Below are 12758 nucleotides of genomic sequence, written 5' to 3' on the forward strand. Positions count from 1 at the left end.
GGCACATGGACCCACTGACATGCGCGAAACCTGGCACATGGAGGGGTTCTGATGGAGGAGCCCAGGCAACTCCTCTGGCAAGACACAGACCCTGCAGGTCAGCACAAGGAACATGCAAGGCAACAGCCAAGAGGTCATAGAAAGTGTCCCACTGGCATGCATTTGGCATGGGTCGGAGGCAGACCAGGCTGAATCTGTTCATGTCATCCACTGGTAAATCTGACCGCCAGAACAGAGTGTGGGTCGAACCAGGTCCGGTCGTAACAAAAGTAACACGCAGGCTGGAATGCCAAGGTGAGGTAGCCTGAGCCGGATGCAGCCGCAGCACCCAACCAACACAAGTGAGAACCAGGAAGGGAGGCGGCAGAGCTGACAGGAGAAAAAGGGGAGGCTCCCTAGCTGAACAGCAAGTTACACTGAGGAGCGGGAGCTGGGTGGGGGGTAGACTAGACCAGGCAGGGACACAGCGCCTGTGCACCTCATGGGGACCAGATTGGGTGATAACCAGGCTAGGCTGACCAATCCCATTGGAGTAAGCTACAACCAGAGTTGGTGAGGGTTGTTGGGCTTAGTTGTAGCAACAGAAGGGTACTGGGGACAGACTGGGCTAGTATGCCATATATACTGGCAAGCCAGGGTAGGAGGTGGGCCTGGTTGAGGCTACTGTGGGCCGCCCTGACTGGGCTGCAACTCCTACTAGTTCGTGCGAGGGACAAATGCGTCCAGGGTGGAACCAGGCGGGACTGTAAGAAGACACGGGTGGAGACAGAACCGGCCCAGCAACTGCAGCCGCCAGCTGTCCGGGGCAGTGGACTGTGACGGGCCCTATGCTACTAAAACAGCAGGAATCTGGACTGGGAATACCTCAAAATTTCTTCGAGGATCTTCCCATTCGAGACACCGGACTCGGAGTCCTAACCAGGGAAAGACAGGACAAATCAAGCAACAACCTCAGCCATCTGTTGGCAGCAGAGACTGGGCAAATGGAGACCCTAGACGGGACTGTGTCAATCAACGAACTCTTCAATGACCACATCATGATTGGGGTGGCGAGACTGGCAACGACCCATGGATAGTGAACTATTGGAACCACTTGATCGAGTATCTCGGAGCGCACCCCACTCCCGGGACTTGGGGTGGGCGGGAGATTGGGTGGGGCTTCTTCCTCTATATCCCCCTTTAGACCTTGACCTTTTTTTACCCCAATTAAATTTGTAAGGATTGTCAAAATTAAATAAAAAAAAAAAGATTCTATCTACCTGTTTATCTTTGTTTTTAATGGGATTTTTTGTTTGAATTAAATTATTCTGTGCCAGAGCAAAAGCCAACTGAAAAAATTAGTGTCAAATATATTAGTTGTTATGTAAACATTAAATTTAGTCATATGTTCCAAATAAAGTCTTTATAATAATACAGTAAGTACTGTTGATGAAACTGAAGAAAAGACTTTTTTTGGTTAGAATTAAATATAAATGATAGAACCTTTTCCTTTTTGATAGATAAATGAATATGATATGTATTTGTTATAATATTTAATCTAATGCTCAGCACTTGTATTTGAGATGCAATTCCCTAAAAATAAACCCATGTTTCATTTAATAAAGAATGTGATATGTCACAGTATTATGTGTGAATTGTTGAATCAAGTAAAGAATAGACTCACCTGGGATGATCGATTCAAGGAAATAAACTCTATACACTACTTTAGTTAAAAAGGTTAAATGAAATGTCAGTCAGCTATTAGAGAATTTCAGTACTTGGTTGATTCTGAAAGCTCCAATTCAGTAAATAACACTTGGACTGAACTTTAGGAATGGCAGCAGGAGAATATAAATTAAATCTGTGTACTAGCACTGAAAAGTTCAACAGTAATATCATTCTCTGAGCTACAGGCGTGAGTGATTCTAACAGCAAAATCATTCAATTTTAGTAATTTCACATTTGAATACTGTGTGTGAACATTTTTTAGAAAGATTTTCATAACAAATTAAGTGATATGTTTATATTTTATAAAACTATAATTCATGCTTAGCTTTTTCAAATTATGCTATTTTCATGTCCTTTTTCAAAAGCATTTATATTGAAAAGTTTTTGATGATTAGAAGTTGGGTTTGATGAGAGGAATAAAATATTTTGTATAAAAAGCAATGGAACTAAGGTATTGTTCATTATTTATAACAAATGACTAATAATAAATATTATCAGGGGAGATGAGATGACCAGTGTATGCAAACAGTGCTGATGACTCCCTCACCATTTCTATTTCACAGGTTTAAAACTGTTCTGAAATAAAATGTTACTTCTTTTAAACAAATTCATATTTTAAACATTTATTTATTTATTTGAAAGGCAGATTCACAAAGAGACAAGGAGAAAGAGAGAGCCAAAGAGAGAAAGGAGAGAGATTTTCCATTCTCTGGTCCATTCCTGAAAAGGCTGAAACATCTAGGGCTAATATTTTTTCTGGGTTGAACTAAATGCAGACACTTGTATCTGTTCTACTTTTCTTCCTAAGCCATTTATATCAAATTTTCATAATCATTTTACTTGTTACACAAACATAGTTACTTCTTTCACTCATGCAAATATAACAAATGTTCTCTACATGTTTAATAACAGATACATATTGCAATGAGAGTTATGATCAGCAGCATTTATTAGCAAATATTCAAATGCTTGTGCACTTCTTGATCTGGAGCATCGCTGTATCATTTGTTAAACTCCAAAGGATTTACAGGATTAAGCTTTAAAAGTGAGTCTAATTAACTTGTGCCTACTTTGCAAGTTATACAACTCTGTTTAACTGAATTTTTAAACAAGTTTTAGACATAAAATCACGGGACACAGGGATATGATTTTTCATTTATTTTTCATCTCCTGATCAGCCAAGCCACCTTACAATCCACTTCAAAAAAAAAAAGTAAAATTACTGACATATTGTCTTAGAATCAGAGCATGAAGTTATTATTTGTGTGAGTAAAAATAAATAACTTGTTTTTTAAATAAATATGTATTTATTTTTATTAGAGAGTCAGATATACAGAGAGGAGGAGAGATAGAGAAGAAGACCATCTGTCCGATGATTTCATCCCCAAGTGGCTGCAATGGCTGGAGCTGAGCCAATCCGAAGCCAGGAGTCAGGAGCCTCTTCTGGGTCTCCCATGCGGGTGCAGGGTCCCAAGGCTTTGGGTTGTCCTCAACTGCTTTCCCAGGCCACAGACAGGGAACTGGATGGGAAGTGGGACTGTTGGGGTTCCAACCTGCCCCCCTATGGGATCCTGATATGTTCAAGGCAAGACTTTAGCCCATAAGCCATCACACCAGGCCGAATAAATAATTTCTTAATTTTAAGGAAGAATATACCCACATAAAATTAACATGAATGCTTATTACTTAGAACAATGACTGGCATATAAGTGAATCAATACATATTAATAAAAGTTGCATTACACAATCACATTTTACGGAAGAGTTTGTAGAGAACAGATAATTAGAACAGGAACACTTCAAATTGCATTGTTCATTGACAGGTCTGATTTTGGTGCAGTCATTGCAGATTTATTGACTTTGATATACAACATTTACATCTGTGTGAAATCACACTTTCATTATGAGGAAGCTCTTTAATAAGCCTTCAGGTAATGCATTCTGGATTAGGACAGGGAGCAAAGCATGCTTTGTTGGGCAGAATTACACACACAAAAAAATCTTAGCACATTCACAATCTCATCAGTCACTTGTATTTTGTTGCATAATAGAAGTTAAAAATCATATATATATATGATGACTTTGGGCCATCCTTGACTGCTTTCCCAGGCCACAAGCAAGGAGCTGGATGGGAATTGGAGTGGCTAGGATTAGAACCAGCACCCATGTGGGATCCTGAAGCGTACAAGGAGAGGACTTTAGTTGCTAGGCTACTGTATGGGGCCTCTTAAATTTAATTGTAAGATTAATTCTTCTACAGCATAGCATTGATTCTTTTCATTAAGTTAACACACTTTTAAAATATTTATTTGTTTTAATTAGAAAGGCAGGTTTACAGAGAGAGAAAGAGAGAAATATCTTCTGTGTGCTGGCTCACCCTCCAAATGGCCAACACGGCTACAGCCATTCTGAGGACAGGAGCCAGGGTCTCATACAGGTGCAGGGTCCAAGGCTTTAGGCCATCCTCCTCTGCTTTCTCAGGCCATAAGCAGGGAATTGGATGCAAGTGGAGAAGCTGGGGCAGAGCCTGGCCTCCATATGGGATTCTGGCACTTGCCAATAAGAATTTAGTTATTGAATCATTACTTTTTAAGAAAACAAGAGATGGTTACACCATGAATGTCTGTCAATAATCGAATACATTTAGAAACACGTAAAAATTAACACATATAAGTTCTAAGTATATTTCTACTAACAAATTTTCTCAGCTGGCATGTGAGTTTTGTGGGTACAATAGTAGAATAGTGATATGTTTTCTGAGAGAAATAATAGAATCATCTGTTCTTGGGTTTCTATTTTCAGGAGAATTTAGAGTAGACATTTGTTACAGTTGTCTGTTTGAAAAAGAAATAAAGATATATGTGAGTGCCTGATCAATTTCTTGATTTAGAATTATTTGCATCAAATGTGTGGAAAATTTTATTTTAGCTGTGATTTCTGTAGAGCTATCTGAACCAAAATCTGTAACTTTGTATGTAGGGCAGATATGGAAGCTGTTTTCCTGGGGCAAACCCCCCTCACTACCTCTTGGATAGCTCGTTGGCTGATGTTGGAAGTCTCTCTTCTCTTCTTTCTTCCAGTGGTTTCTAAGTTGCTGTGGTGTTTCTTTGCTTTCATTGTGCTTTTTCTTTGCTTTCTTTTTTTTTTTTTTACTTATTTATCTATTATTATATAATCAGATATATAGAAAGGAGGAGATAGAGAGATGTTTCTTCTGATGATTCACTCCACAAATGATTTCAACGGCCAGTGCTGCGCTGATCCGAAGCCAGGAGCCAGGGTCTCCAACATAGGTGCAGGGTCCCAAAACTTTGGGCCATCTTCAACTGCTTTCCCAGGCTGTCAGCAGGGAGCAGGATGGGCGGGGGAGCTGCCAGGATTAGAATTGGTGCCCATATGGGATCCCAGTGTGTTCAAGGAGAGGTCTTTAGCCACTGGGCCACCTCACCAGGCCCCATTGTCCTTTTCCAAACCTAATTAATTTTTACATAGTTTTAGGATTATTGCTTATTATTTTCCTTCAGCAAAATGTGAGATATAATGACAAATCTGTATATTTAATTCAGAAAGATATTTCAACTGCCCAGGAACCATGGTTAGTGAAGACAAGATATTTGACATATGTTATTGATCCAACAAACCTGCTTTTTCATGCAAGTGTAAATTGTGATGAAATTTTGCACATCAAACTGCGTAGTAGGCATCCAGGATGTGAATATTTGTAGTCTATTTCAAGGAAAATATCCAAGTTTAAACATTTGTAAAATGTTTTCATGCATTAATATCAAACGCAAAAAAAATATGATGCAAAATTAAAGAACAAAGACCCAAATCAGGGGAGTTGGCAACCTCTTCCAATGGGAATATAAGGAAAAAGGTTTTCTTTTCCCTTATGGTAAGAGCACCTCAGTACAGCCTTGATGTGAAAGCCATATTGACAGGATTTCCAAGAGATCTCTTTCCTTATCAACAAGTTCTCTGTGAGTATTGGGACTCTTTTTCAGGAATAATGATCTTCCTACTCTAATTTTGGTGGCTCATGCATAATAAACAGCATGGCTTGAAATATACATTTTTCTTATTTTCATTTCATTTCATTTTTATGTCATGCTTCAATATTATGATGGCTATTCATATCTTTCCTGTTTGTCATTATTCAAAGTCTTAGATTTCTTAAACATTTTTAATTATCTAAGTGGTTATATTTATAACTTATGTTTATATTTATTGTATATATGTATGTTTGTTTAAATATATTACGTATTTATATGACTTTGTCATAAATTTACTGAAGGAAAAGACATTAAAAAGGAAAGCAAAGGCAAGAAAGGAGGGGAGCAGCATAAGATCAAACCTTACAATCCTGATCGTTTGACAGCACCAGCTTCAGGGATTCAGAAACTGAATAACATGAACATCATTCAGCTAGGAAGCAAACACTGAACAGTTTGCTATTGAGGCAGACATGGAAAGCTCCTTTTATCAAAAGGACAACAAAGAACGAATGATCCCACTTATGTATAGACCTCTAAACTCACAATCTAACACAAGCAGAGATTCTACAGTGCTGGTGCTGAAAGAGAGGCAACATAGATCTCCAGAGAAAAGTCCACCTAAAGGAGCAAGAAGTCCACTCGAAGAGAGTGCCAGCCCCTCTCTCCCCTTCTCCGTTCCTTGATGTTTCCAGTGCACAAGTGCAGTGCGGCCATCTGTCTGACCAAGTACGATGAGGCAGGATAGTCAGAGGGAGGAAATGACAGAGAGACCTTTGAGCTTTTATAACACAACAGTAGTCTTTGATTCTTTTCTACATCTCCAGATCCTAGAGGATAAGGTCAAATGACCACGGGTACTGGATGTTAGTCTGTATATTTGACACATTAAAGACAATATTTCTCTTTAAATATCAAACAAATAGAGCTGTGAGAAAAGAATAATGAGTAAATCTGTCTCACTGGGGTTCACTATTGACACAAATCTATATTTGAATTCAATATTATAACATGAAATAGAGAGGAAGAATAAGTTGATACTGACTCTTAAAAGGAAATATATCAAATAATCAATACATTTTAATATTATGATGATTTGGTTTGTTCTTAGGTAAAAATCTGTTCATGATGTAAAAAAATACCAAAAGCATTCTATATTTTATGTTACAAAACTAAGTTTCATAATGGCAAAGAGTAGAATTTGCACAGTGTTTTATCTTTCTTAGAAAACAATTTATTTTTTATTGGAAAGGCAGAGAGGAAGAGAGATAGAAATATCTTTCATCTACTGATTCACTCCTCAAGCAGCTGCCACAGTAAGAGCCGAGCTGAACCGAAGCCCGGAGCCCAAAGACTCTTCCGGGCCCCCCACACGGGTGCAGGGTCCCAAGGCTTTGGGCCATCTTCCACTGCTTTCCCGGGCCACAAGCAGGGAGCTGGATGCAAAGTGAAGTTGCCGGAATTAGAAACAATGTCCATATGGGATCCTGGCACGTGCAAGGCAAAGACCTTAACTACTAGGCTGCAACCACGGGGTACATAGTGTTTTTAAACTTCATCTGAGTATGAACCCTAGCAAGGCTCAAGAAAACAATGGCTTTACAAATGGATTGACTGGGGTCTAGCGTGGGGGCTTTGTGGCTAAAGTCCTTGCTTTGAATATTCTAGGATCCCATGTGGGCGGCAGTTCTAATCCTGGCAGCTCCACTTTCCATCCAGCTCCCTGCTTGTGGCCTGGGAAAGCAGTCGAGTATGTCCCATGGCTTTGTCACCCTGTACATGTCCACATGGAAGACCTGGAAGAAGCTCCTGGCTCCTGACTTTAGATCCTATCGGCGCAGCACCGGCCATTGCAGTCACTTGGGGAGTGAATCATTGGATGGTAGATCTTCCTCTATGTCTTTCCTCCTCTGTGTATATCTGACTTTGTGGTAAAAATAAATAAAAATAAATAAATCTTTTTTTAAAGCAAATAAGTTGGCTGAACTTCAAATTTTCCACAATAGTTGGCTAAATGCTGAAATTATTGAGGCTATAAAAACACAGTAGTAGAAAAGTGGGCAAGAGAAGATCTATTCTCTGTCTCTCTTACTTTGTCTTTCTTGTTGATTTGCTTGCTGATTGTTGTTCTGGAAGAATCTTACCATTCCTGGAGTATCGAATTTTGGAGTTGTATAGTGAGACTAGAAGTAATATGTAGATAACACAATTACAAATTTAAAAGGCTTTTAAAACTTGAACATAAGCTAATACTTTTTTATTAAAGATTTATTTTTATTATTTTTTCATTGGAAAGGCGGATGTACAGAGAGGAGAGACAGAGAGGCAGATCTTCCGTCCGATGATTCACTCCCCAAGTGAGCACAACGGCCAATGCTATGCCAATCCGAAGCCAGGAGCCTCTTCCGGGTCTCCCACATGGGTGCAGGGTCCCAAAGCTTTGGGCTGTCCTCGACTGCTTTCCCGGGCCACAGGCAGGGAGCTGGAAGGGAAGCGGGGCTGCCGGGATTAGAACCGGCGCCCATATGGGATCCCGGGCGTGCAAGGCGAGGACCTTAACCACTTGCGCCACCGCGCCGGGCCCAGCTAATACTTTTTTGCCTTATATTTTGTCACATATGCATACAGCTTTGATCATATAATTTCATTGTAAATAATTCAATGATAGAAATTGGTAGTATTAACTAAGAATAACGTAGGGTCCCCACCCTCTCTTGCAATGACCATCAAGATCACTCTGGACACCCCTCAAAACAAACAAATATCCAAACAAAGAAACAAAAAAGTCTAGAATAGATAGACAGAGAACAACAAGGAAATCTTAGAACCAGACAGGAAATGGTCAGTGTGGATTGACACATACCTTACTAGGAGGGGCATGAAGGTTAGTTACTCCTCACTAGGGTATTGAGGAATTCTCTGCACACCCCCCTAAAGCTGTTCTGCACCTAAACTGTCGACATATGTCTTGTCAGAGTTATAAGCCAGTCTAGACTACCCGAAAAACAGCCAGGTTCAGCAAAATTATGCTTCAACACTATAAAATGCTAAATATTATAATGAAAATAGACACGAGACAGCTGAACAGCCATTTTAAGATGTACCCTTTTGTATATAAACTAAAATTGAAATGTCAATGAAGTAGTCACAGGATGTGGTTAAGAACTTGCTGTTGTTTTTTTTTTTTAACTTAGTGGTTACTCAATATTATGTCAATTAATTCCATAACCTTATAAATTGTTGCTGATGTTATATTGGGGCTTTTAATTGATCAGAATGATACTCTGCCAGCTCTACCTTCAGACCAGAGAAGGTTTCCGTTGAACTTATCTGGACAATAAGATGCTGAACTCTATGCTTGGTATATGCTTGTTTTTTGTTGTTGTTTTTGTTGTTAAAGATTTATTTATTTATTGGAAAATCAGATATACCGAGAGAGGGAGAGACAAAGAGGAAGATCTTCCGTCCGATGATTCACTCCCCAAGTGAGCGCAACGGCCGATGCTGTGCCAATCCAAAGCCAGGATCCAAGGACTTCTTCCGGGTCTCCCACATGGGTGCAGGTCCCAAAGCTTTGGACCCTCCTCAGCTGCTTTCCCAGGCCACAAGCAGGGAGTTGGATGGGAAGTGGAGCTGCCGGGATTAGAACCGGCGCCCATATGGGATCCTGGGCGTTCAAGGCAAGGACTTTAGCCACTAGCCCACGCTGCCAGGCCCAGGTATATGCTCAACTGAATTTGAACTGTGGTTATGCAACATGGTGGAGGAATCCACCACGCGGGGAGGATTTGGGAAGGGGTGCGGGAAATCCCGGTGCCTATAAAACTGTGTCACGTAATGCAATGCAATTAATAAAAAAAAATTAAAAAAGAATGATGGATAACTGATACACTGAGATACAGATATTTATACTTCCTTTAACATATATAACTGAATTCTTCATTATGGTTTAATAATACTATTTTTATTGTACATAATTAATTAGAAAATAAATATGAGCATCTGTGATACATAAATACTATAAGTCCTTTCTTACAGTGAACCTTGTTTAGGCATGTGCTCATATTCTGATGTGATTTGTGCTCTTTTGCAATGAATTATCTCTGATCATTGTTTTTGGAATAACCTTATTTTATCTGTATTTAGTGTAGGTGCTCAATAGTTCATCAGATTTATGGAAACTGCAATATGAATATAATATTGTATCAACAACTTTATTTCAAAATTTTTGCCATATGGCTTAAATAAGAATTAGCATGGCCAACTTCCAAATTAAACTGAAGATCAATTTGTTTTATTATATTGCTTCTGTTTAAGAATGTTTTGCTTAGTGCCAAGATGATCCACTCAGGTTATGAATACAAATGTGATGGTTTAAATTCATTTTCATGATGCGATGTATCCAAACATGTGCTTACGGTTTTGCTGAAGCACAAGAGAGATGCACGAAAGAAAAACAATGATGTTTAAAATGCACGACTTACTTAAGTGTGAGAGCATGTGAAAATCAAATGACAGCAGCTGATTCAGATGCAATCCTAAGAGTGTCAATTAGGAAAATGGCAAAGGCTTTTGCAACATAACTTATTCTCTAAATGCAAGTAAAAAAAAAAAAAAACTGTTTGAGATTTTACTGGATTATGCTTGGAACAAAAGAAAGCTGACAAGGGTGAACATTTCATATACAGGAAACAAAGAAATATTTCTCAACAGATGTGTGATTGTTAGCAAGATCCCCATAGCTTTTATACCCCAAAACTGCATCTATGTGGACCAGATTGTATTTCTAAGCACATTTTGCTAAGTCTTTAATGGACAGTATTGACATTTTTAAGATATTATGATCTGGCTCTCTAATTTATACAGCATGCTGTCTTCTATGAAAATGTGAATGTATGAATGTGAATGTTATTGGCCGTGTGAAATGATTTGTTTTCTATTTTTTTTTAAGATTTATTTATTTATTGAAAAGTCAGATATACAGAGAGGGGGAGAGACAGAGAGGAAGATCTTCCATCTGATGATTCACTCCCCAAGTGAGCTCAACGGTCCATGCTATGCCGATCCGAAGCCAGGATCCAAGGACTTCTTCCAGGTATCCCACACAGGTGCAGGATCCCAAGGCTTTGGGCCATCCTTGGCTGCTTCCCCAGGCCACAAGCATGGAGCTGGATGGGAAGTGGAGCTGCTGGAATTAGAACTGGGGCCCAGATGGGACCCTGACACGTTAAAGGCAAGAACTTTAGCCGCTAGGCCACCGCGCTGGGCCCAATTTGTTTTCTATTTATTGACGGGTTAAATAATTTATTCAGAGGGCCTTATAATGTAGTGTCAGTACTGTATTACATTAACTCTGTAATTTATAGAAAAACACCCAACTTCCATTTTGCTTTTTGTGATAATCGAGTGGCAATCCATTTCAACTGAATAGTGAAGTCCTTTAATATACGGACCATACATGTGCATGGCATTTTGTGTACTGACACAGGGTCAGTGTTTAGCATCTCCACACTGATTCTGCTTAAGTCCATCACTATCTGAACTTCCTACTGTTGAGCTTGATCTTTGAACAGAAAAGTTTAAGGATATTCATAATTCAATAGATCTACTTTCTGTAGATTCATAAAATGTAAGGTAAAAAAAAAAATTCTTGAAGATTTATCATTTGAGCCCTGGATTTAACACTGAGGGAAGTAAGGACTCAGTGAAATGAAGTGAATCATTCGGAGTTAGTAAATTAGAAATTGCAACAGTGTCTTGAGAAGTCAATTTCCATTTACAGACCATAATGTCTTCTTGAAGGACAGTTCAACTCAAAAGTAATTGCACTGCTATTCTCTCTGAACATTTAGGATTTTAAGAATCAGTATCTGATCTGAAAAATAGAAACAACTATAGATATTCTAAGTACAGAATAGTTAACTAAAGCAGTTTATTATAATGATACAGAAGATGCAGTGTAGACCATTGATAAAGAAAGATAACAAACACAAAAAGGAACTGGCATATTTCAGTGAGGAGTCAGATGGGGTAGGCAGGTAGGGTCTGGATCCCTGGTGAATTTACCTTGTCAAACATAAAATCTTGCTTCCCCCATTTCTTAGCCTTCCAAGAGCACATTCTCCAGCCTGATCCTGCCCAATTTACACTCGGTGCTCACGCAAACCAGTGGGAGCTGCAGCCTAGTTGATGCGACTCCCATAACCCCCATCAGACCTGCCCCCTACCCTGGTTCCCATGCTTGCTACTATGTACTGCAGGATTGTTCAGTCTGTCCCACATGCCATTTAGCTCTTGTACATTTCAGTGGGCATTGAAGCCTAGTTCAACCCAACCAACCCTACTATCCTGCCACACACATACTGGTGGATATCTTTCTGTCTAGCCAACCAAGCCCATGTCCTGGTTTCCGTGCTCTCCAGTGGGAGTGGTAACCCAAGAGGGAGGTAAGCACAAGAGGGAGATACTGAAAAGCACACACAAGGATCAGATCTGGGATCACCTCAAATTAAGTTTCTTTAGAGATCCCTCCAACTGAACTGCTGATCTCAGAACCCCAACCATGAAGAGACTATGTCAGCCAGTGGATTCTGAATAGATTTTGTCATAATCGGAATGGCGAGGTTTTCAGCAATTGAGACCTGCTGAGCTATCAAAACAGCTTGTCTGGACCCTCAGAGCATGCCTCACATCAGGGACCTGGGATGGGTAGGATGTTGGGTGGGGCTTCTCCCTTTGTTTCTTCCCTGACACCAGATACAGGGGAAAATGATGCTATTAGTGTGGAAACAATTGTATTACCCACTTTCCTGAAGTCCTTGACACTTTGTGCCCTAATCAGAAATGTAAGATTATCAAAATAAATAAATAGCACATTCTCCCCTTGAAGGAGATTAAAGGGAAAGAACCAAGGTATTGATTCCCATCTCCTCTAGGTGTTGTCATAACAAGAACAAGGAGACATGAGCCATATTATTTCCATCTTTAGGATTCTGTTGAAACGTTGGTTTCACAGTTTTCATTTTATCATCAGAAAGGGAGGTAGAAGGCACTACTCCC

The sequence above is a fragment of the Ochotona curzoniae genome, unplaced genomic scaffold (genome assembly GCF_017591425.1).
Source record: "Ochotona curzoniae isolate NIBS_2020 unplaced genomic scaffold, NIBS_Ocur_1.0 scaffold_4506, whole genome shotgun sequence".
Classification (NCBI taxonomy): Eukaryota; Metazoa; Chordata; class Mammalia; order Lagomorpha; family Ochotonidae; genus Ochotona; species Ochotona curzoniae.